At 41.0% G+C, this 26,568-nt stretch overlaps 1 long non-coding RNA gene across 1 annotated transcript in view; it reads right to left on the reverse strand.

Moving 5' to 3' along the window:
- Window positions 1–2,923: 2,923 nt before the first annotated feature.
- Window positions 2,924–26,568, reverse strand: part of LOC138260846 (uncharacterized) — a 68,244-nt gene continuing 44,599 nt past the window's right edge. The window contains exon 3 of the long non-coding RNA XR_011199025.1: window positions 2,924–2,971. This is a non-coding gene — a long non-coding RNA (uncharacterized lncRNA). The remainder of the gene's footprint in view (window positions 2,972–26,568) is intronic.

Consider the following 26,568-nt stretch of genomic DNA (forward strand, 5'->3'; position numbering starts at 1 on the left):
TTTTATTTTTTTTTACAAATACTACACATTAACTCCCCCACCCACTAGAGACCATAAAAGTAAAAAAACTGATTTTAAAACTACTACCAATTCAAATATCTAAAAGCTAAAATCTAACCTATCCTAATCACTAATTTACAGTATGCCTAACTGCTATAAATGCAAACAACAAATGCAAAAAAGGGACAGTAATGTAAAAATAAAGAAACTAAAGAAGTTGGGAAACCTGCACCAGGGCCTCCTCCATGTGCTCTACATATTCACACACACTGGCTTGCTCCTGCCATAATTCACCCAGCCTCTTTTGCTATCTTCTGCAACTTACAAAGGATTCAGTAATGGAAGACAAAGTTGCTCCTCCTTCTGGGACTTCTGGCCTGTGTGGTTGGGGGCTTTGTGGCTGCAGGTATAGTGGCTATGGTTGGGGTGGATGCTGCTGGCTTTGGACACCCTTGGTTTGGTTTGTGGCTGATGTAGTGGCTGCTGTTTTTAATCTGCTATAGATATTTCAGGACCCAATCACTTTTCTCACTCATGAAGTTTGCCCATCTTCCTGACTGTGCTACAAACTTTCCTAATGTGGCGGTAATGGTCCCTGCATATCTCAAACATCTTGGCCTCTTCATCTGTCTTGTTATCTAGGGTGGTAATGTACAAACAGTCTTAGCTCAAGCTGTAAATGAACATGATGTGCGTGAAAATAGGTTGACATTGTAACACAATCAGATGTGCCTGTCCAGGCCAACTCCATAAATTGAGATGGATATATGGACAATATACTGTCACTACAGAGATATCCCCTACTTTGGCAAGGAAAACTGACTTAGGTGATGTCTGTGTAGGTGCACAATATGGAAATATAGTCAGAATAGGATTACAATCCTGTCATACAGAACAATGATTCACACTCATGATGATGTGCTGATTTAAATAGGATACGTGGTCCAGAAAGTGAAACTTTTGGTGTTAGGGTTGCATCATGCAAGTGGGCTGGTTCTTGCTCATCAACATAAGTGAAAGTAGTTAAAGTGATACAGTCTAGTTAGTGTGTCTCTGCGTTGCAAACCCCATCTAGAGACACACAAGGCAGCACACTTTGCTGACTTCACTTACTCAGTGTCAGATTGTCAATACGTGTATAGGGGCTTGTCATTTATCTCCTGCAAAACTTGGCTGGGGTACATTTCAACAACGTACACTCAGACAAATTAACTGAAATGTTTCATACAGCTTCTGGTTCACACTTGCAGTCAAAAACATGTTGAGTCTTACTTAAAAGTTCCCCATGGCTGCATTTGTCTGCACACATTTTAAATTGCACATTGCACCTCTGCAGTGTGGGAATGCATGCTGGTATGCTAATCTGAACAAGAACTATGTGGCATATTATGCAGGGACCCTTGCACCATGATGCAGCTTGACAACATTGGCGCTAACCAGTCTCTCGTATCCCACCAGTATGTGCATTCCTGCATGCCAACTTTTACACACTGCAGCAAAATGTCTGTGTACCTTGCAGTGTATAAATGTCTTACAGAAATGGGACATAAGGGGTATTCAGGGTGTGGATTTGTCATTTAAAGGCCAATCCATGTGCAGACTAGTGTGCTTGTTCAGCTGACCACATCATACAACTTAAATTGAACCCATGAAATAAGGCCTATGGGCACTCCATAGTTTTCACTGCAATTGCAATTACACATTGAAACTTCAAAAATACACATTGCACAGAGTTCAGAAGACTGACATCCAGTTAAGACTTGGAAAACTATATGACCACAACATTTCCAGGTGTACATCCACATTCATATTGTCCATCAGTAGGTAATTCAGGCACTGCTCTAGACAACACCATGGATTCCTAGAGTAGCAGGCCCATATCCCTCCAGCCTCCAGGGCATTAGTGTAAATGTTCCTATGTTATACTATTTCATATGGTGATGACATGGCATACTCTGAGAGAGGCTAGAGTACCCCTAAGGCTGGATTACATCAATATGATTATGTACAAAGACATGTACAGACACACATGTAGCCATGTTTTTGTTGTCAGGATTGGGTCATATCCATCAATTATGAATAATTTGGCCCATCACAACAACATATGCAGCATATATCATAGTCAAAATGTATTAGATTGTGATGGCTACCCTGCTGATACTGTCATACATGTTTTTACAATTTGGCTTTTGGTTTGACACACTGCTACAGGGACAGGTATGTTGTTCACAAACAAATTAAGAATAACACAACAGGTATGTTTGGCCAAGCCTATGGTCAGTCACACTGAAATGGTGTTGCAGGACAACTCAAATGTATGCAGCATGTATGAGCAAAGTATGCTGCATGTTGATGGAACATATGTGGCATATTCACACATTGTATGCGAGTCTGATTCCATCATACCTAGCTGTTCATACTTGGTACCAGTGTCTGTGTGTTAATATTACACATCATCAGTACCTGTGTCATACACAATTTTGGACATATATACCAGAAACCTGTCCAGACATGCATAGTAATATGCATTTTACTTTGCTGTTACACTTGTAGAAACATGATTCATTTGGTTTGTGACATTTGTTATATGACCTAATGTGTTTTTGTTGAACACATACAGATTATGCACCAGATGACGGTTACTGTACCAAAAGCAGCATGACTGTAAATCCTCTAACATTAACACAAATGTAAAGGTGCTTAGATCATGTGGGCCTGTGCACATACACCCTACATTCACAATGAAATTCCTCCTGGTTCATTACAAATGTATCTGTGGGCAGATTGATTCTGACATGTTGCCACATTAACAGTAAAATGGTAGTAGGTGATTGCTACCTCCCAGAACAGATCACAATGTTACAATTCACATAGAACACACACGGACATCAGAATGATATATACATGTACTTATGACACTTACTGATAGCATTGGGGTCCACCTCAGCCCTGATAGATAGGAGATGTACATCTAGAAGACAATAAACTGGACATTGCAGTATAAATAGTGCATTTACATATTGTTGCATTTATATCTTACAAACTGTGTAATCCCAGTATTTCAGATATACCCAACAGCTTTAACACACATCTAAATATTACATTAATATGAGACACAGTTAGTCAGCTTGCAGGCCTGAGCTGGCTGGATGATGAAAGTCAGATGTATCCATCATCACGTGCCTGAAGCAGGCCTCAGCATGTGATGTATTTAGCAATGCTGGCCAGCATCATGTTAGACTCCATTGTATCATGACACATGGGTGACGCCATTGACCCTTGACAGAACTAAGTGGTGCTTTGATGGGAAAGGACAGGCATACACTGTTTCTGACATTGTGAAAGCCATATAAGGGTTTATTGACACTGTTGCACAGAGTGACGACTAGCAGAAAATCTTTGCACCATCCAACTTTGTGCAAGGATACAGACCTTGACAGAGGGTATTATGTTTTCGTATTGCCCTGTAAAACTCACAATTCTGCACATGTATATTTTTAGAAGGCATATTATTCTGTTTACATGAGGAGCACAATGTAGCACAGATGGACGATTTCACATAAATTGAGTTTGGACATCTATCTGGTACTTAGCCTTCAACAGTGGTGCTCTGGCAATTTGGGAGCATCTCCTCATCATTTCCGTTTGTTACATAAGGGAATGCTCATAATCCCATGCATTTTCATTTTAAACAACCATCCACAACCTATTGAATAGCCCCTTTTGCCAGGGTGTGGGAATGAAGCTATTGTCACTGCCCTTGCTTTACACTTGCTTAATGTAGCCACTCTGAGGCACACAAAGTTCCCTTAGTTACCTGAATTTCCTTACATTGAGTTTATTTTATGTACATGTTGCAATGTGAAAATGCAACTACACAAAATGATGTACATTCCATGTTTCTTTTTTGCATTACTGCTATAGCTACATCACTGCATTCAGATGGAACATACATACATACCTACTGGTACTCCGATCTCCAGTCCAAGGGAGTCTATGAGATCAGCCTCCCATGCCACCACATTAGCCCAACGACGTTTACTTTGGATTATTGTCTGATCCAGGTCAAATGTCTTATTGTGATGGTAGCGCACATGCTCCCACTTATCCTTTTTGTGCTTGGGTTGGGAGCCTTGGCTGACCCTACCCCCAGAGGTTAGCATCCTTGGCAGGTAATGGACTACTAGCCATATTATTCCATCTAAATCCCCCTCCCAGACAAAGTAAAACCCAAAATAACACCGCTTACAACCATAAGTACTCGTAAAATTGTAAACACCAAAAAGCAAACTCCTAACAATGCAAAGACAAATATATTGACAAAACAAATATTAAAGAACAAAAAGGTGTTACAAGCACACAAGACAGGGACAAATCACACACTGAGAAGACCAACACCTCCAACATGCAGCACAAACTAACAAAGCGTATGAGAAAGTGAAAGTAACTTCACATTTCCTAATATACAGACTGCCACACCCACTGCATCATTTCTTAGGTGCATCCAGCCCGTTTTGTACAACTGCATCATTGTTTATGATGCATCGCTACTGAAATGGCCATTGCATAATGAACGCACAGAGCATTAACACTTCTGTAGTCACTTCTATGCATTGGCATCAATGCGCGGCTTACGACCAGCCCAACTGGTGCAATGTGACATGCTACAAGGGTAATGCATTCGTTTTGACCCATGCACCTTCCATAATCTGTGGGATCTACTGTAGAGGACTGTGAAATGCAGGTTAACATGCTTTGAGCATACTTCTTTTGATCCTGGATTTATATCTCCCAGGTTTTCAGTGTGCTAGTGAGTGATATTTCCACTTCTTAGGTGTGTCATTTGCCACATTATTTTGAGCAGGATATGTAATTATTGTCATGTAATGAGACTAATTTTTCAAATTTTTGGGGGGGTTTGTAGTAGTCTTGGGTGGACTTAGGTATCTGCGATGATGTGGGGATTTGTCCGAAATGGGTTAGTATGCCCAGTGCTGCATACTTCACGGAGCTGTGGACTGGGGTGGCACAACTTGACAGGTCAGTTTGACAGAGGGCAGTGCCAGGTGAGGAATCTGGGTGATTGTAAGTCTTTCATTCCCCTGTCACTTCTTGACAGGTGGGCGGCATATGGGCCACGGAGCCAGTCTGGGTTCAAGGAATGCATGTGCATTCCTCTACACCCAGCCAGGGGAACAGCAGCCAATATGGCCGCAAGGCAGGGATCATGAGCTGTATGATCACACATCAGTTGTCACAGTTGTTACCAGGGTACACATCTGCGTGCCCCACACAGTCATATGTGCTTGTGAAGATTGTTCTTTGGGTCTATGTCCCACTCTATTGTATTTCCTATTCTGCCCAATCTCTTTATTCATACAATGTGTCAGGCATCCTTCCATATGACCTGCTATGGATGCAACACACACTTAGGGAAGCATAGAGATAGGCTGGCTCACCCACACTACAAGGTATATGTCAGCCAGCATGCAAATTACTGGTGTAATTCCAATTTCGCACATACGATTGTCAGGCAGCCATGTCTTAGGACACAAAGTTAAGCAAGGTCCTCCATGTAATGTTGTGGCAAAGACTTCTGTACTCAAAGTTAAATGTATGACCCAATATGTGTGGTGCCTGGTAATTGGGCAGCACAAATCTATTTGGATATTTGTTGGGTCACTCAATCAATCAATCAGTGATTTGTTAAGCGCACTATTCACCCGGAAGGGACTCAAGGCGCTCAAGGCCATCTTGTGTAGCCCTGAGAAGTGCCATTATTCTGGAGTGACACAATGCATCGTAAATCACTGCATTGTCTTACTCTGCACCTGAAAGAGGCTCCATGACCATTTCATGGGGGTACCCATTCACATCTAATGGTTTTAGACGAAGTCCCAGACTTACCAAACCAGGTAACCCTGGAAATGTGCCAGGAAGTATAACTTTCCCAGCAGCATTACAAGGATTTAGACCTTTAAAACTCCTTGTACTTAATTTTTCAATGTGCGCTGCATTCTGCAGCACACAGTCCTGGTGGAATAAGGCTCACAGGATGTTTTGGTTAGCAGGAAGGCACACCTTCATGCACAAATGCATTCCTGCCTGTGACACAAGCATCCTTGCTCCATGGTGCAAGTGTGCCTAGGCCGCCAAAACAGTGCCAGCACAGGGGAAAAGGCAGGAATGATTTGTATTTAATAATATACAGCACATTACTTTCCATTTGTTTCATACATTGTTGTGTAGTAGGATGCTGCACTGTGTGGCCATGCTCAGTTTCTGCCCCTCTGTTTATAGTCACAGTACATTAGTGGAGCAATGCTGTGATCCACATGTATCGGCCGACCTCAAGCATCATTATGTGCAGGGCACAAGCTCAGGAGCTGTACAATGTTTGGTTCTGTAGTCCCTTTGGATTGTACTAGAGTGTCTGAAGGTGCACACACTCTACCAACACACACATGCTCACCATGTGCACAGTGTTCCACATTGGAACCTCTGTGTTGTGTATGTCTTGCATAGACACATGCGTTCTGCACATGGTTTTATCATGCACACATATTTTGATGCACATGATGTTGGGCAGGAGTGTGTGTAACACACAGAAACAAGCCTTTTGAACACATGAGTGAGCCTGTAGGCCTCACTGCAGTGAACTAGGGACACGTGGTCATGTTCACTACTACTGTTCAATTAACATCATGCCACCAACCCCCTCTAGCTCTGTCTCAGTCCTGTTAAAGGCAGTAGCAGTACATCTACTCTGAGGGCAGGTCTTTGTGTGGCCCTTATTGTACAAGAAGACTGCAATCCATGACACAGGCACACACTCAAATACCATTTTCCCTTTGGGATACTGCAAGATTTGTGATCCCATCAACTATGCCTTTGTACTCTCAGGGCAGGTGTAAACTAATCTTACAATGCAGAGGTGAGTTTATATCCAAAACCTTCCATGGCACCATGTTCAATGAGCTAGTCTATGTAGACATACACTTTGGTGTGACCTTGACCATAGACATTCCACACTTTTGCTATCTCTGTATTCTTCAGTTGTTGTGATGTTGACAAAACACCTCCATTCTCTTACCTCTCTGGGTTTTTCCTCACATTTCAATGTCATCTGTTCATAGTGTTGTGTTATATGACTTTGAGTCTCATCGCATTGCTGTGCAATGTTTAAAAAAATGTGTAGTTTGACAACTGTGGCCTGATGTGGTATATATTACAATCTAGCCAGCATTTGACTTGCATGTGAGGTATACCTGATCTGTGATGGTATGTGCCAATTGATCCTGCAGCGCTGGCATTCTGTGTGCTACCACATTGGTGAGCTACACTGCAATGAGTGTACAACAAAACTGAGGCACTTGTTGATCTAATATCATACTTACATGAGTTTCTTCAATGTCAAAATCCATACACTAATTCATCGTTATAAAACCAAAGAAGGGCGATATTAATGAAATTTCAAACTTAGTAATCCTGACATAACATTTATGTTTTTAACAGAAACTCCTTATTGTGTATCTCCTTATACCAAGAAATCTGTAAAATTGCATGAAATACATTGTTCCCAAAATCTTTTATTCAACCTAAGTTATTTCAAATCTCCTCTCGTGAATACCATGTCTTCCAACACTCCTTAGAAGACCCTTTGTAAGTCCATTCCTTGCGTAAATTAAACCATAATTAATTCCATATTAAGTCCTTAGTCCAGTGTTATTGATTATTGATCAATCGTCCATTCTTCTCATTAATTGATAAAAAATTACTTGTTCATCCTTCACATAGCGACATCACAGCCAACACGTGTTTCGTTATATGACTTCTTCAGGGCTGAGACTTAGTCACTTCGTAATAAACAGGCCTCCCAAACAACAAGGCCATAGAATTAACAATAATCAACACAAGCCAATAAATCATGTTAAATCAGTTGAATCCAAAGCCAGAGACTTGAAAGAGGGAACCCCACTTCATTAACCAGTACCCAGTTCTTATAAACTGATATAAGTGATAAATTATTAGTATAAATATACCCCAATTGTGAATATACTTCAACTGAAATCAAGTGCCACCAATAATAACAAAAACAAATTAACCAATTTCCAAATAGCAAACACATCCATGCGTGTATTAATAAATAAATAAATTAAAAAAAAAAGAAGAAAGAAACAACCAGTTTACTGCCACACTGTGTAAATGAAACACCAAGATAACCTGCCACCCTAAGTCCAAGTAGTATTTACCTAAAATTGAAAATGAATAGATGTAAATCCTGTAATTACTCAGTTAGTCGAAAGGACCTCCTGTGTATCAATGCCAGAATTTATTCCCCGAATATGCTCCAATCGTTGTTATCCACTACAAATCAAAACATAAACAGTGCAAGCAGATTTAAACAGAATCCATCTCGATTAGATGGAGTCATCCGTGTACTGAATTTGAGTCTACAGACTCCGTTCTGCAGGCTCACTACCCGTTTACTAATTGAAACAAAAAATACCTCCTCAAAGCTATCTTGTGGCTACTCCAAGACGCCAACTGCCTAATTCCCAATTTGTCAATGCCTAACCGGACGCGAGTACGCTGAACGCGCTGCACCCGTATGCCTACCATTTAAACCATTAAAGACATGGCAACAGTAAGAGGACTTTTCAGACTTGTCCTTAGTACCGATAACACAACATAGAAAACGGACTTTACAACTTTAGCAGGAGTAACCGATACAAACACCTGATCCTCTCCATATATGCGGACTGCTAAAAATTGCCGCATATTTAAAGATTCCTTGGGTTACCACACCCCATGAAAACCAGGTAATTTGATGTGTGACAGTAAAGGAGTTGCAGTAAGTTATAATAGAACTCAGAATATCACCCCAAATCAAAACAAACAAGTACACCCAGATCAGAGTGAGGGGGGAAACATGGAAATACCCAAAGGTGCACAAGTATAATAATCAAAAAGCCAGCAAATATACTTGGTGCGCCAACTCTCCCTTAGAAATACACCCACACTGCAATGAGTGGTTTGTCTCAGGTATGAACATATTGGGTGATTTGTGTTCCGACACTCACTTAGTATGATATGAAACAGGAGGGAGCTGCTGCTCTATTTAGAATTACTTTGGATACAGACAGGCTGAATCCACACATCCAAGCTAGCAGAGTCTGCTTTCTAAGTTAAGAGGAGATTGTAAAAAAATGGTGCTGCAGAACACAGCAAGACTGTTGGCTATGCAGCACTGCTCTTCTGAAGTGTGTGAGGACAGGAATGTACTATTTGGATGTGGATATGTAGCAAACCTAGTCTGTACCGCATCACATTGCATTTCTGCATTAATTGATTAAATATTTAGAGCCAGGGCCCTGTGTTGCTCAACGGGTCTGACAACATAATGGCTACAAGTTTAGGCCTACTTCTAGCTGAGATGTGAGTGACATAAAAAAGAACACAATGTATGAGTTCAAACATTTTTTCTCATGCTGAACATTTCAGACAATTGCAGCCAATTTGTTCATCAGGTCTGATAATTTACAAAATGAAATTTGCAACAATTTGGTCATGTTGCTTTCGATCATCCATTGTGTGGTGGATCTCATTTACATCCTCCTCCTCCTCCAGTGGCTCAGTGTCTTCAGGCTCCGAGTCCCACAGGGCATAGGTTCTCACACCTTTTTTGTGGAAGATCGCAAATGCAAGTATGATTTTACAAACCATAGGGGGTGAGTATAACAGTCTTCCCGCTGACATGTCCAAGCATCAGACATTGGACTTCAGTACACCAGATGTCAATATTACTGCATTCCTGGTCCTGATAAGTGCCTGGATGTATTGTCTTTCTGGCTCTGTCTGGGGATGAACAATTGGCAGTCATGGCCCATGGCTGCAGACCATATCCTTGGTCCGTTGAAAGTAGCAAAACTTTTTTAATGATCATTGTCAACACCAGAGCAGTACGCGCTCTATTGGTGACAAAAATGCAAAAACCCAGCACTCTCAAAACAACGTAATTTATGCATTGTGCTGATATGTTGTGGTTTAACCTTTTGCATTGCAGAGTTCAATCCTGAAAAACTTATTTTAAATATGCTTACAAATACTGTTCCTTTGCAATGTATTGCTGCAGGTTTTCAGAGTGTGTTAGGGTGTGGCCCCTTTCCAGGGCCTTCCAGAGACTTTCCCTGCAACATGCCTGGGCGTGGTTCTGGGCTGGGTCAAGACTCTATAAAAGAGAGCCAGCCCAACTCCCAGTGCTTACTATTCAGAGGTACCGGTGCAGAGCAGCAGCTTCTTCCTGAGCTCCTGTCAGGCGGCCTATTTGGATCTTCCAGTCTTCTGCCCTTCATCCTTCATTGGTGATCATTGTTCCAGGCGATAAGACGGTGGTTGGACTGTTCCGACACCGTTATTGAGAATTTTCATATTCTTGGTTTAATTCTTAAATGAGTAACAGATTACTTGCGCGCTACCATTTCTTGCCATTTATATGGTAGTTTACAAATAGGCAAGACGCGCGATTTGTTTCATAAAGGTTTAACTTTGTTATTCATTGCGTGCTACCATTTCTTGACATTGGCATGGTGGCTTAAAAATCGGCAAGACGTGCAATTCATTTTATGGTGTTTAAACATTGTTGTCCATTGCACGCTACTATTTCTTGACATTTACATGATGTTTTACGAATTGGCAAGACGCGCAACTCGTTCCATGAGGATTTAACTTTGTTGTTCATTGCGTGCTTCCATTTCTTGACATTTACATGGTGGCTTAAGAATCGGCAAAAGAAGCGCGATTCGTTTCATTGTACTTTGATCTTGTTATTTATTGTGAGCTGTTATTTCTTGACATTTACATCGTGTTTTACGAATCGGCAAGACGCGCAATTGGATTAATGATGATTTGACTTTGATATTTATTGCGTGCTACCATTTCTTGGTATTTTACATGGTGACACTCGAATCGGCAAGACGCACGATTCTCTCCTCGAGTTTATTTCATGTTGTTTATTGTATGCCACTATTCTCAGATATTTATTATGTAATATTCAAGTTGACAAGTTATGTGATTTGTTTCCTGAATCCATATTGTGTTATTCATGGTGCACAATCCTTTTATGGTGTTTACTATATATATATATATATATATATATATCTGCAATATGCGCAATTTGTGTTGAAACATTTTAAGAGTACACAGAAGGCCAGAGTTTCTAGACGCAATATTGTATGGTCCTAGTATACATTCTCAAAACATGATTTATATGACTGGTTTAAAATTTTGTCAGAATGTTTTTTCTGATTCTCGTGTAAAGGAAAGTACTTGAATAAGAAAGTTTTCATTTAATTTATCTTGATTCCCTCACAGGTATCCGGCCATCTTGAAACTTAGTCATTTTAAACTTAACTCTTAGATTGTTCATGTTTTCAGAGTGACTAGGCTTTGAAGCATAGTCTAGTATTGATTTCAGGAGATATAATTTTCATATTGTGTGTTCTAACCTTTTTCTTACTACAGGTCTCCTTCCCAGCTGTTCCCTTCCTAATCCCCTCTTCCCCTCTTGAACTCTCTCAGTTTCTGTGATTTATCTATCAGAGTCTTGGAGCTGTTCAGTGGTGGACGTGTTGGGAACGTGCACAGACCCAGAGGATCTGGTGACTCTGACAATCATGCACATTGTTACAGAGACATAACTGTCTAGGTGTCTTATGTGTACTGACTAACTCATAGACATTTCTTACAGTATTTAACAGTATGTGTTATATATAGTTGATTATTGGTTTAAACATGCATCTTCTATTTCTCTGTGTCATTGCAAACTTTGATCATATCCTGATACTTTTGACACTTCTACGTGCTGCCTTTCATGTTTAGGCAGTAGACTACTGTGGTAGGCAGTTTGAAATGTTCTCGTGCACTCTATGTTATGCGCACTCCTTACATGTGCAAAGTGACATAGTAGTAGTCTGATTTTCTGCCATATATTCATCCCTATGTAGTGTGTGACAGTGCCAACATGTTTCAGACTCACACATACTTATGTCTTTTGGAAACTCTGATGGTGTTGCTTGCCTACATGACATTGACATGCCCTTTAAATTGTTCACTCAATTTAGCATGGGATTTAGCTGCATACCTGTAGTGCATTTCCAACATATGACACAGATAGTTATACAATATGTTGTCAGGCTTCAGCTAAAGTGTTTTGTCAGAAAAGTTGTCATGCTTCACTTAGATTGACACATTTGTGCACTTAGATTGACAAACTGATGTTGCTGCAAGTGGCTTTCTACTACAGATCTGGACACAATACTTCAGGTGTCCACATGCATGTTTATGAATCTAACTTGAAGGTGATTCTGTGCATCTATCCCTTAATTCTGTTATCATTGATGTGGCTAGAGAATGTTGAGATTGGGATCCTGAACACACTGTGATCTCTTGTGCAAGTTGTATTTTATTCGATGTAATTTGCTGATATATGACATGTTTGACAGCATAGTGTTTGATTTGTGGGTTTAACATTGATGGATTTGTATGTAGGAAATTTGGCCAACTTACATCACAGAACTGGTGATCGGTCACATTGGTTACAAATATGTAATTGTAGCTTGATAGCTATGCGTACCTGTGTACCTTGACTGTCAATATGGCTGAGACGTATGTGTGTTTTGTACTGTTGGTATCATAGTGTTCCCCAAAATTTACATTTACACACGAATAAGGCCTACATCGCATGACACAAATAGACTTTACAATCTATTCTGCCAGTGTTGCTCCAGAAACTTTGGCCAACGTGCAAGTATTTTGTCATGTGTGACACATTTACTTTTGAACACAGGATTTGTTTATACACCATTGATTTTGTGGAACTTTAACTAATACCTACACTAGGTATGCCATTGAAGAGACAGCTATTATGTGCCATTTGTACTCATATTGACTTGTCTTGTGCACTACATGATTTTTATCTTGAATCATTCACCAGAGCAGATGATACGGTTTTATCAATTCACACTGTGTGAGATGACTCAATACTACACACATATGTTGTGTTGCTACTGCTCTTGCAGGATTAGTAAGGGAATGACAGAATGGAAAATCATTGTCTACATGATGCAGTAAGTTGTTCCCACTATGTGCACATGACACTAGGGGCCAGATATTTGGCAAAGTACCACAGTGCAGCACAGCAAGTCCCCTTACTGTGCTGCACTGCATCAGTGTGAAAGTGCAGGAATGCACAGTATTTAAACCATATGACACATTCTTGTCCTTTCACCCTCCATTGGCACATAATGGGCTGCCTAGCACAAACACAGGCACCCCTGCAACATGGTGAAAGTGTGTCTGCATTGCATGCAGGATTGTTTTAGTGCAGGAAGGCACACCTTCTTGCATATAAACAATCCTTAGAGACATTTTCCTCTGTCCATGTGTGCCACAGAATGCAGCACACACAGGAAGTGTGAGTGACTTGGGCAATTTATTTCATTTATCCTCATTACGCATCACCTGGGAACGCATATTTATTTTACACATTCTCAGGTTTACCATGTTTGGTATACATGACATGCATCATAAACCTTGGGAGTTGCATGGATGCACCCATGCAACACACATGGAACATCTCCCTTGCACACAGTAATACAACACATCATTTTGCTCCAGAGTTTTGATGCATTCAAAGCCACTCACATTGGCTTTGCATGCCCTTAAATATCTGACTTAGAAGTGTTATCAGATATGCATTGTTCACATCTCTTGTACATATGCCCCAGCTCCATTGACAGACACAAAGATTACTATTTTGTCATACATTTCTATAATTTTGATGGTATGTTGCATACTTCACATTTCCTTACCAACAAGTGGGACATTTCCATATCAGCCATTCTGGAAGTGCTCGTTGATGAGAGTGTGCCGGAAGATGTAGGCATCATGCACACTTCCAGGGTATTTGGAGAGCACATTAGTGAACATCCCCAGATGGTCCATGATGGCCTGGGCATTGATAGAGTAGGCGTAATTCCAGTTCCTATACAGTTGGGATGTTTTGACAGGGGGAATCAATTGCACATGTGCATTCCATGGTACCCAATATATGGTGAAATCCCCAATGGCATAGAAGCCTTACTTGGTGTCCAGCTGTTGTTGCTGGGTCTTAGAAAAGAGGTGGTACTGGGGTGTGAGCATGATGATGACATCCGGAGCACAGGGTAGGAAGGCTAAAATGATGCCTGTGATGTTACTTCCACTCTGGCTGTTGTGACCTAGAAGGAACAAGATGCCTTCATGTGTCAGCAGACAGCACAAGCACTTTAGCACTGGTTAGCAGTGGTAACATGTATAGAATCCTAAGGCCAACAAAAATGAAGTCAGCAAAAAGGGGAGGCTGAATTCAAAAAGTTTGGGGATGACCCTGCAGAATGGGCCAGGTCCAACAGCCCTCAACTCTTTTGAAGAGCTTGATTTCTTTTTGTCATCAGGGAAACTGAGGACCAAATGTGTGACAAGGATATTGGAGGGCACCTATTATTTGGATGAACATTCACAAAAATATGATTTAATAATGAACCCCATTCCATCAGAGGATCCTGTCTTAAGGAGATGGTCTCTCTGTCCTCTCTCCCACAACATAGCTAGCTTGCACACCACACCTTCTTATATAGATTGTTATGCATTTATTAACAAATATAACTTAATATGGCTAAAGGAGACCTGGGTGATGGATTTGTTTGTAATAATGGTTACCAAACTTACTGTAACTTAGCTGTTCCTTCACCAGCTGGAAGGGCAAGAGTGGGGATGGCTGTGTTGGTGTCTGTAAATTTGACTTTCCTGAAGGTTACAGAAATGTGTTGCAACACATGGTTCCAGATTATACATTTGACCTTACCAGGTGCTCTGGATTTGATGCTTCTTAATACTTATTATTACACTATCTTTGACCAAAAGTTTACTGAGGTCATTGACAATCTTGATAACATTTGTATGGTTTTTATATTGAAAATACGGCAAAAGGTATCAATTACTTTGGCTGGAGATTGTAAGGCTACCGTTTGCCAGTTTAGTGGGCAGTTTGTGAACTGGTGAAAACATCTCTAACTTCATGCATACCCTTATGAAAAAGCCTTAAATAGGATTCTAGGTAAAAAATATAGGGCATATTGGGCTCTCTTTTATCTCACTATTCACAACTTATAATGGCAGCATGAAAGGTAATACTATAAATTTTATTTTGATCTCAGAAGATTTGTCTGCGTTCAGTTCAGATTTTTCTGTTAATGTTAACTGTGCGAGTGATCATAATTGTCTCTTCTGGTTCTTGACTTGAATGCATGAACGAGTCAAAAGTCCAATGACATAAAGGATTTAAATTATTCACCTATCAAAATTCTGAGAATCAAATGTAATAACATAAATCCAGACAATTTTACTTAAGAGCTATTTAGGAATAATGAGAATGTTTTTCAGGTCTGTTCATCTCCTGAAGTTGACCCAAGTTCAGTCATAATAGGATATGCTTCGTTATGTTCCAATGTGTTGCAAATGTTAACAGTTAGGAACCCCAAGAAGAGTGTCCCAGTTTGTAGATGTTTGTTTCTGCATTCTCGACCATCCAGCACCACTTTCTGGAGTAGTGGAACTGAAAGATATCCTCAGAGATAAGGAACAAGTTAAATTTGCTGAAAGAGCCCCTTTGCCTCAGGAGGGATCAGATCAAGCGAGAGGCATGGGATGAATTAGATGCAGATGGTAGATTGAAGGACTCTAGAAGATTCTGGGAAGTGATGAACGTTTTTACCAATTATATTGCCCCCAAGATAGATTGTTTAATCCTGGTTGAGACCCTGTTAACCCACTTTTCCAAAGTCTTTGACTCAGATACTCTTTTATGAATTCCAATGAAGAGGGTACAGCAGAAACCAATGATTCAAGAGTAGCCCTAGCCCTGAGCCTTACAATAGATGTTAACAAAGTAAAAACAGCAATTTAAAACAATCCACTAGGAAAGGCTCCAAGTCCAGATGGAATACTTACCGAAGGGCCTGTTCAAAGGACATATAGAATTATGGGTGCCTTCAATTACCAATGTTATGTGAGCAGCAATTGTTGGTCCTATCACAGGGTCTTGGAAGGAAACAATAATAGTACCCATTTTTAAGTAAGGAGAGAAGACTCAAACAAATTGTTACCTATCCATTTCCCTATTGGACTCCACAACTATGATTTTGGGCAGGGTCCTACTTTATCAGTTAGAGGCTTTGGCAGGATCTAATGATGTTCTATTGCCTGCCCAATGTGTTTTTTGTGCTGACATTGGTACTGTTGAGCAATGCCTGAACCTACCGCTCTTAACTTGGAAGTGTGTCAGAGCGAGAAGAGGTGAATTACATTTGGCATTTAAAGACCACTCCTGTGCATTTGGTAATGTAAATCGGTCCACTCAATGGTCCATAATGGAGCCTATGGGTGTAGAAGGAGCCATTGTAACAACTAGACTCATACATTGCAACACTTCAGCTAAGATATGATACAATCCAAATGAGGAGCTTATATTGCCAGACACTTCAAATAGAGGAGTTGGCAAGGGTTGTATTGTAGCTCCATTTGTGTTTCTTTTTTCATATGTAAATGGACAGGATGACTATTTTTTGATTAAAGGGAAAGACATGCTGCAGACTGGAAGATTTCCAGTCCCTTGTCTCCTATATGTGGACAATGCTGTTTTGATGGCCACTGTGGCTAACGGGCTGCAATTGATGTTGGAGTGATTTACTTATTTTCTTCATGTTTTATTTTTCAGAGATAATTACTCCAAATCATTTGCTACGGTTAATTGCCCAAAAATACTGAAGTGCATTGTTACCTGATCGGGGGGGGTCCAACCTGCTAGGGTTATTTTCATTATTTGGGGTTATCTTTTGATTCTGGTTTTACCTGGGGCCATTTACTTAAAATTAGATCCCAACAATTTCAGAGAGCCATAAAGGCAGTTTTTGGTTCTCTTCCAAGTTGGGCTCTAAGCCATAAGATCAAATGTATTCTAGTGGGGGTTTATGATGCCGTTGTTTGGGATTACACCAAGATAGAAAGTCTCCAAATAATAGAAGACAGAATTGTCTGTCACCTATTATCTATCCCTCATTCTGTTTCCTCATTAATTGGCCATGCTGAACTGGGTCTGTCATACTTAGATGAGGGAGTTTGTATTACACCACCTATGCTATGGTTTAAGATCTGGTGCATGCCCAAAGCAGGTTTCTCCCAGCTATTTCTTAAAGATTGTTTAGGTCTGGAGAAAATGGACACAATTCTATAACAAAATTATGCAAAGCAGATGTTTAGAGAACTAGGAATCACTGAATGTTTTTCTAACACAGAATTGATTACTGCAAGTTCTACAGTAAAGAACAAGTGGAAACTTTGTTTAATGAGTATTGATTTAATGCATGGGTGGTGAAGGCACAAGCCCTGAACTCAAGTGCTATCTACTCTTAGTTAAACACCACCTTGGCAATGGAGCTCTACCTTGCACTGATGCATTGCTCACACTATATATTGTACCTGACATGGCTGTGTCTAAATACTGTGCCATTTTTGCTAGCATTTCTCATAAGGGTACTTGGCTCAGGTCTCACACCGGATATCCCTTCAGCAACCTTTATCATCAAAGCACAGTTTACTGCATGCTATTTCTCACTTTAATCAAGTTCTAGATTTCTGTTCCCAGTGTTAAGGGATGACAATATTAGACATTACTTACCTGCTTTGGTCTATTTACAACAGATTGGTTTACCAGAAATTTGTTATGGAGTGCTTAACTACATTACGAGTGCTTCAGCAGTTAGGAAAAGATATGGTGTTGCAATCAATTACCAACTGTGAGTTATTTATTATATTTTAGATGATTCTTGCCACCACATTCTATGATAACATTGTACTGTGATAATGTATATTTTTCAGAAGTGTCTTGGGAAGTGTCTTGCCCATGGGCTGATGGTGGATTGACACAGTGTCAACCTCTCTGAAGAGCTCTAATGAGAGTGAAACATGTGTCAGGGGTTGCTTTACTCATTCCAGGTTGGCTTGGATGGTATTTGACCAGTCCAAAGCTGTAATACTGTTTCTGGAGTGGTCAATGGCTTTTGTCATTTTACAGCTCGGCCAGGATGACACTGTGTCAAACCTATGCTTAAAGATTTTGCTGTACAAATGGCAAAAGACTTTGGGGGTTATTCCAACTTTGGAGGAGGTGGTAATCCGTCCCAAATGTGACGGATTTACCACCAGCCGTATTACGAGTTCCATAGGATATAATGGACTCGTAATACGGCTGGTGGTATATCCGTCACTTTACCGTCACTTTTGGGACGGATTACCACTTCCTCCAAAGTTGGAATAACCCCCTTTGTCATTATCTAGCTCGGTGTGGATAGCACTGTGCTGATCCTATGCTTAAAAACTTTGCTTGTGAAAGCCATCTGATGAATCTGATATGATTTTTAGATGGTTCAGTCTCAGTAAGGAGTAGGTTATCCCTTTTCTTAGATGCAACGCCCAATTTTCTGCTGTAATATGTTTATGTTTATCTTTTTGGGGGATGTTTTTGTTGCTGCATTTTATTCATACAAGTGTTTTATCTCACTGTCTGGTTAAAACCATCATATTGTTTATTTATGTGTCTGCATCCTAATGCTTTTCCATATATCGCGAAAGCAATAGTGTGTCCATCTATTGTGCATACTGTGTTACTCCACAGAACTGTTTGGGGCACATCATTTTCATTATTCTTACCACTACGATAATTTAGCACAAATAATTGAGGCAATACTAATATATAGTGTCCTTGTGATCCAACCAGGCTATGTTTGTTTTGATTTTTCTGCTTGCTTTAGTTTCCTCCACCAGCACCAGTTGTTTACTGTTGTGAATGCTTCCTTAACCCATAGTATTTTTCCCTTAGGTCCCAGTCTCTATTTAGAGTATTTTGTCTGTTTTCTTTGACTATGCTATGCTTGGAACCATCTTGACAATCAGTGAGCTACCTGTGCCCATCCTTATCGCTTGAGATGGATGCGTGGACGCCTACATTTTAGGTCATCCCTTTCAACTGTGCAACCCTGTAGTAATAATTTGCTGTTATAAGCAGTTACGCCCATCAATCCTTTAACATTTTCAGCATCTTATGCAGTTTTTTTAAATGTTCCTCAACTCCTTTGTTATGCCAACATTGAATCCTTTTCAAATAATGGCCTGGTAACAGAGTAGGTTTGTTTACCTCACTCGCTATTGGGTCATCTGGGTTCCACATTCACTCTGGTTGTACTGCATTAACTAATTGATCCATTACTAAACAATTATGTGTTTTGATCTGGCCTCCCCTATTTTTCAGACTCTTCTCCATGGACCATGATCTGTAAGTAAAGCATCTCCCATTAACTATAGTGGATTATCAACCAGCATTCTCAATACGTTTAATTTCTGGTCTTCCTTTTTTGGTTTGCAGAGCTCCGACTCTTGCATTTATAATTATCCATTAGTTGTGTTCCGGTTCTTGGACTTTGAAGCACAGCCTTCCTTGGTGTTGCTGCTGCATGGTGTGCTGCAAAAGTGTTTTCATTTGCAGCAGCATCAGATGTGCCCTAGTAGTGCTGCGCTGATTATGATGTTATGGAAAAAATATGTTTTGTGTGCAAATTTTTATAAGGAGTTAATTATTCTTACATGTTCTATAGTCTATAGAAATGTTCACAGGTGCATACAGTTGTTATGTGGAAGTTATTGGAGTTTTATGTTAATTTATGTGCTCTGCCCCGGTAAAACATAGCCTTGTCATTTATGACTTCCTAATAGCTTCCAAACCGCCCATGCGCATTCCCACCAAAACATAGCTGAGTAACACAGTGACTCCTAGCCTAGATTAGACCATACCTGTGAATTTCCTGTTATTTTAGTGGGAGCAATACATTGGGTGGAGAGATGGCAACTATCTACTATAACTATAATACTATAACACCACCTAAACAATTGTTCTTCTTCCCTCTCCTATATGCTTATCTACAATCTACTGGTCAACCTGACTGTTTCACCAACGTATTAGCAAATGGAGCCACTACCAAGGCAATGAAATATGGTAACTTCACTATCCTAGGGGATTTTAACAAATGTTCTTGATAATCCCAGTGTTAAAACTATGAAAAATTTTCTGGTAGCCATGTGCATCATGAACTAAAGCAAATTAGTGATCACCGTATGCACTAGGCTTGCCATATACTCAACCATAGCTTCTCAAACATATCTCATTTCACTGCTGTCATGAACACTGTGACAGTCCCCATTTCAGTTAGGGTAAGTTATCTTGCTTTTTTCCATTCCTTGTCTACATATATTTAGTCTAATGTGTGTAAGTTATGCTCATTGCTACTGACTTCTTGTTTAATATCAACAAAGAAAGGTGTCACACTTCTAATGTGGCCCCTCACTGTATAGATCTCAAGGTTGTAGTAATGGCCACTTCAAAATCAAAATGTGAATACAGCAGATACATTTTGTGTCTAGAGAGCTTAATCTGTTCAAAACATATCTTGCCTCCAACCCTCATTTTTATTATGTAAATACAAGATCAAATCAGTGGTCAAACCCCATATAAAGTCTAGGATTTGACCACTGATTAGGTGAGGTCATTACACTAAGATTATCACTAGTGGTCACACCAGATTGTTGGATCAGCCACTCTCAGTTGGGTTGGCCTAGTAGCCAGCAGAGGGTGTTCTTTTGCCTACCGCAGATTTCCTCGACTGGCAGAACTCTGATAAAGAACATCTACATTAGCTGTCAACAGGTATGATTGGCGATCATTCTTCAGAAACTCAATAGGAAAGTGTACCATTAAATGCTGTGCCCACAAATATAGTGTAGCTCTTAGAAATAGCTAGAAGGGGCTTGGATACTAAGAACATTCTAAACAGTTTAGAAAGATTAATTTTGTTCTCGCTGCTTATGATATGCATAATTGCTTTCATATTTTCCTGCTGGCTGGTTATTAAGCACATTAAAAATAGTATATTAAGACTTTAAATATAAATGTTTGAAACAAATCGTTGTTGCTTCTAGTACTATATTTGATTATGCTGTTCAAGAGTGAAAGATTGTTTGAATTACCACTGTGAGCCTGAAACTTGAACAGGCATGATCAGTAACCAGACAACACCGCCTGTTCTGGACTGCTTAGTGGGTTAGTGACAAGGCTGCAGTAGAAATGGTGTTTCCTCCTCAGAGTAGTATATCAAACTAAGTCCTTGTTGGCTAGAAATCTTACCCCTGCAGATCTGGGACATCCCAAAATTCACATGCGACAACCCCATACCAGTTCTATGGTCAGATCACCTTGTGATCCATTTTTCCATCAACTTCGACATGCCCCAAAAGTCTCATTTACTCCTTAGTCTACCACTTGGACTGGGTCCTAATTTAATGAAACAAATTTTCTTGACATATTACCTAAAAACAATACAAATATCCACAGAGAACAGGCAATTGAGGCAAATACCTCCAACTTTAATAAGTGGGTTGTAAATGCTGATGATTAACTAGCCCCTCTGTCTTGCATGTCTAGGAGACATCACAAAACAGCTAACCCATAGTTTGTGAAAGAGTTAGAACAGGAACAATTGAGTGCAAAAAGTTATAATGAATCTTGAAATATATGTACTTTCCATAGGTCCAAATTACTTACAAGAACAAAGTAAAAAATTACCCGATACATATTTGCAAAAATTGTGCACCATGTCTTTCTCACAGAATTAATACTCCAATTACTTTGAGAGAAATTGTTGACATTCTTAATAAATTTAAGCAGCTTTAAACAAGATCTGATTCCTTCACTGCCTAGTGTGATCATTTTGCCAACTTGTCTAGAATAAATTAGCTAAAATCTACACTTCTTTTCCAAAGACTCCTTTCCATATTAATGAACCCCAGCAGATAAAACAGGTACTAGACTAAATTCAAGACACTATGGGGGTCATTCTGACCCTGGTGGCCGGTGGCCGCCAGGGCCACCGACCACGGGAGCACCGCCAACAGGCTGGCGGTGCTCCCACGAGCATTCTGACCGCGGCGGTTCAGCCGCGGTCAGAAGCGGCAAGTCGGCGGGCTCCCGCCGACTTACCGCTGCTCGGGGGAATCCTTCATGGCGGCGGAGCGCGCTCCGCCGCCATGAGGATTCTGACCCCCCCTACCGCCATCCTGTTCATGGCGGGAAAGCCGCCATGAACAGGATGGCGGTAGGGGGGGTCGCGGGGCCCCTGGGGGCCCCTGCCGTGCCCATGCCAATGGCATGGGCACGGCAGGGGCGCCCGTAAGAGGGCCCCGCAAAGTATTTCAGTGTCTGCCTTGCAGACACTGAAATACGCGACGGGTGCCACTGCACCCGTCGCACCTTCCCACTCCGCCGGCTCGATTACGAGCCGGCATCCTCGTGGGAAGGGAGTTTTTCCCTGGGCTGGCGGGCGGTCTTTTGGAGACCGCCCGCCAGCCCAGGGAAAAACTCATAATACCCTCCGCGGTCTTCTGACCGCGGAGCGGTATAATGGGGGCCGAATTCTGGCGGGCGGCCTCCGCCGCCTGCCAGAATCAGAATCACCCCCTATGGGCCTGATTCTGACCCAGGCGGTTCCTCCGGGGCCAGGGTCGGCGGGAGCACCGCCAACAGGCTGGCGGTGCCCCGCAGGGCATTCTGACTGCGGCGGTTTTGCCGCGGTCAGAAGTGGAAAACCGGCGGTCTCCCGCCGGTTTTCCTCTGCCCATTAGAATCCTCCATGGCGGCACAGCTCGCTGCGCCGCCATGGATGATTCTGACAACCCATGCCGCCATCCTGTTCCTGGCGGTTCTCCCGCCAGGAACAGGATGGCGGTATGGGTTGTTGTGGGGCCACTGGGGGCCCCTGCAGTGCCCATGCCAATGGCATGGGCACTGCAGGGGCCCCCGTAAGAGGGCCCCACAAAGAATTTCACTGTCTGCATTGCAGACAGTGAAATTCGCGACGGGTGCCACTGCACCCGTCGCACCTTCCCACTCCGCCGGCTCAATTCTGAGCCGGCGTCCTCGTGGGAAGGGAGTTTTACACTGGGCTGGCGGGCGGCCTTTTGGCGGTCGCCCGCCAGCCCAGTGTAAAACTAAGAATAGCCGCAGCGGTCTTCCGACCGCGGTGCGGTATTCTGGAGGGAGGAAGTCTGGCGGGCGGCCTCCGCCGCCCGCCAGACTTAGAATGAGGGCCTATAAATGCTTACTTACTTGTAAATTCACATCTTAAACAAAACCCTGCCTGCCAAATTATGCAATTGGGTAGACAAGCTATTGGACCACCCCTTCGGGGTCTAGAAAATTAATCTCTTAGCACAGGCACTGTACTTAGCCAGCTGGAAATACACCACACTGACTCCTCTATTAAAAAATAGGATGTCGCCATCAAAGGGCCCAATAACTACAGACCTATTTACTTTTGCCTCTACCCAATACAATATTGATGAAACACATTAACAATTGTTTGGTAGATTGTCTAGATATTTAAAATCCAGTTCATTCAGGTTTCAAGTATAGCTACAGCATAGAAATGGCCTTGTTGGCAGTCACTAAAGATGTGGAAGCTCTCCTAGATCAAAAACAGCCAGCAGCTCTGGTTCTTTTGAGTCTGTGAGCTGCTACTGATTCTGTCTTCCACTGCATTCTTCTGCAAAGGCTTCAACAGATGGGCCGCTGCACTCAGTGCTGAAGTAGCTTACATCTTTTTTAAAAGGAAGAACTCTATCAGTTTGTCTTCCCTCTTTCAGTTCTGTACCCAGAGACCATAAGGAGGGCATATCATAAGGTTCTGCCTTAAGCCTTACATTGGTTGCCAATAACATGGCCAACCAGCAACTCCAATTAAACATTGTGGCTTCCATATCATCTCATAATCTCATATGCAGGTGATGCCCACTTGATCATGGCCACATCAAATGATGACGAAGCTAAATGCTCTGCCTTTCAGTAGTGTCTCTAAAAAGTGGTCATTTGGATAAACAATAACTGCCTGAAATTAAATAGTGACAAACTGATATACAATTTTTTCACCTATTATATCAATCTAGTATGCTCAATAGTGGCAGCTAAATTGGGCTATTACCGTACATTGTCGACCAGCACTAGGAACCTGGGCTTTTGGATTCGAACCCTCTGACCATTGAAAACCACATCTTCCGGCGCTCTACATCTTGTTTCTTAATCACTTTCCCTCTCTTCTAGATTCATCACGAAAGATCACAATATATGCCCTGGTAACTTCCAAAGTACACTATGGTAATATGTTCTATTTTGGTCCTAAATAAAGAATGCAATGGCTGCCAAGAAACCAGAATGAGGCAGGCAGTCTCTCTCCATGGGATTCTGTATTCACATATCTGAGACACCTACACTGGCTTCCAGCCCAAAAACTATTCAAAGCAGGCTGCATCATCTTTTGAGTGGTCAATATTATTTGTCCCATGTTAAGGGTGGAAGGTGGCAATCCAATTTGCCTCCAAGAAACCAATGTTCTCCAAATCTTAAACTTCTTTCCATTCCAAGATTCAGACATGAGACAGTGGAGAATTGCTAGAGCAGGTGTTTTAATAAAAATTATTAATAGGTGTTCATGTATTGTGAGTAATGGATTTGTGTAGAAAATATAATAATGTAGAAAAATAAGGCACACATTTGAAAGTGTGTTCAGGACAAGTGGCCGCCAATGCTCACAAAGTGTGCTTATTAATTGTATTAATATGAAATGTTGAGCATATGTTTGACTAATGTAGTATTATGCCATATTAAGGGTTATGCATTATGTATTAGCTTTATTAACTGTAGGCCTTAATTAGCGAGGGCATTGGACTAGTTGCCCAGCCTCACGTTCAGCTGCACTTCTTAACATTTAATAAATGGCTGTCCTACAGAGTTAAACTGTGATTTTCCATTGTATTGTGTAAATGTGCTTGTAGCTGAGAATCTTTTCTCATGAGAACCGAATGCTAGGAGATGCTGATCTTGCTAAATGTAACAATATGTGTATAATGTGTGTAAGACTGACTTTCTCAGGAGGAGAACAATGGAGACACTGACTGGAATAGAAGCTGGATGATGAGGACATTGCGGGAGACAACTAATCAGCTACATGTGAACAGGGTAGTGGTAGAATTCATAAATGTGGAGTTTTAATTTTATTGGACAAAGTGGGAACATGCGATCCCTTGACCAATAGGGATTTGGGAAGTAGTTTTAGGGAATTTAACTTAACTAGACTGCACCAAGAGAAGACACCCCCATTGCCAATTTTCTTGCTGGCTGAAAGGTCAATATTTTCTTGTGCGTCTTGACAAGAGACGTGCTTAACTTTATTGCTTAAAGACTTTGCATTTCTGAACTTTGATGCTGAATCCTGATGCCTTGCTGACTGATCTGATGATGAAGACTATCTTAGCTTGCTGATCCAATTGAGAAGAGGTATTATTGTACCCATACGTATGTTGTGCATATTACTTTTTTTCTAGGTACCAGCCGCACTGCTGGATAGAGCTATAGTTAGATAGTTTCCAAATTTGTGTTACTAAATTTTGCATGAGGTTCAACATGTTGATGCTAATCTGTTGTTAGTTAAGGTTTCTTACTTTGCTATTAGGGAATAATGCTTGATGAATTTCTCTGCTAAATCTAAATGCTTGTGATATCGTTCGCCCAATTGTTCTTGTTATTAATTTGCACTGTAACCTTAGAATGTGTAATAGTTCAAGCTTTGACTAGATTACGTTTCTTCCATAGCTTTAGACAGCCAGTGTTGTTTCTGTACGTATATCATTTGATTTTGAGATTAATTTACAGGACATCAGCATTGTTAATATAGGGAAATAAATATTCTAACTTTAACTAAAAGGTGTGGTTATTCTTAACTGAAAGGTCATGGTGTATGACAGTTACTGACTCCAACTGATTATTCATGTCATTGAATATTGTTGATTATTGATAATTTTATTGATTATTGTTTATTGATCTGCATGTACTGGAATTATGATGGGATCATCTCAATTGTGAGTCCAAAGGTTCATCGACCTATTTGTGTCCCCTTGTAAGATTACTTATTAAGGTCTGACATGCTAACAGTGATGGTAGCAGAGGTGATGGTTTGTCTCCTTCAGAGCTCACCATAGATGTCCGGTACAGAAAAGATAGCAGAGACGGATGGTTCATCTCTCTAAGAGCCTGTTGTAGGTGTTCCCAGAGATGGTGGTAGCTTGATGATTTGGTCCTTTGAGAGGTCATTATTACCGAGATTTGGATTTTATTTTTCAATGATGTTAATTGGAGAGAAAATGTCCCCTAAGCCCAGAGATGACTTTCCCAGAATCTCAGCTCTTGCTAATGGTTGTTTAAGAATGTTCTCAGCGTTCTAGTGGCAGTGTGAATGAAATAGGTTGCATTTGCACAGTTTATGCAAATCACAGGTAAATTGTGATGTTTGTGAGGATTTAGGTAGTTTGCGTGCT

This window comes from Pleurodeles waltl, chromosome 10, assembly GCF_031143425.1.
Source record: "Pleurodeles waltl isolate 20211129_DDA chromosome 10, aPleWal1.hap1.20221129, whole genome shotgun sequence".
NCBI lineage: Eukaryota > Metazoa > Chordata > Amphibia > Caudata > Salamandridae > Pleurodeles > Pleurodeles waltl.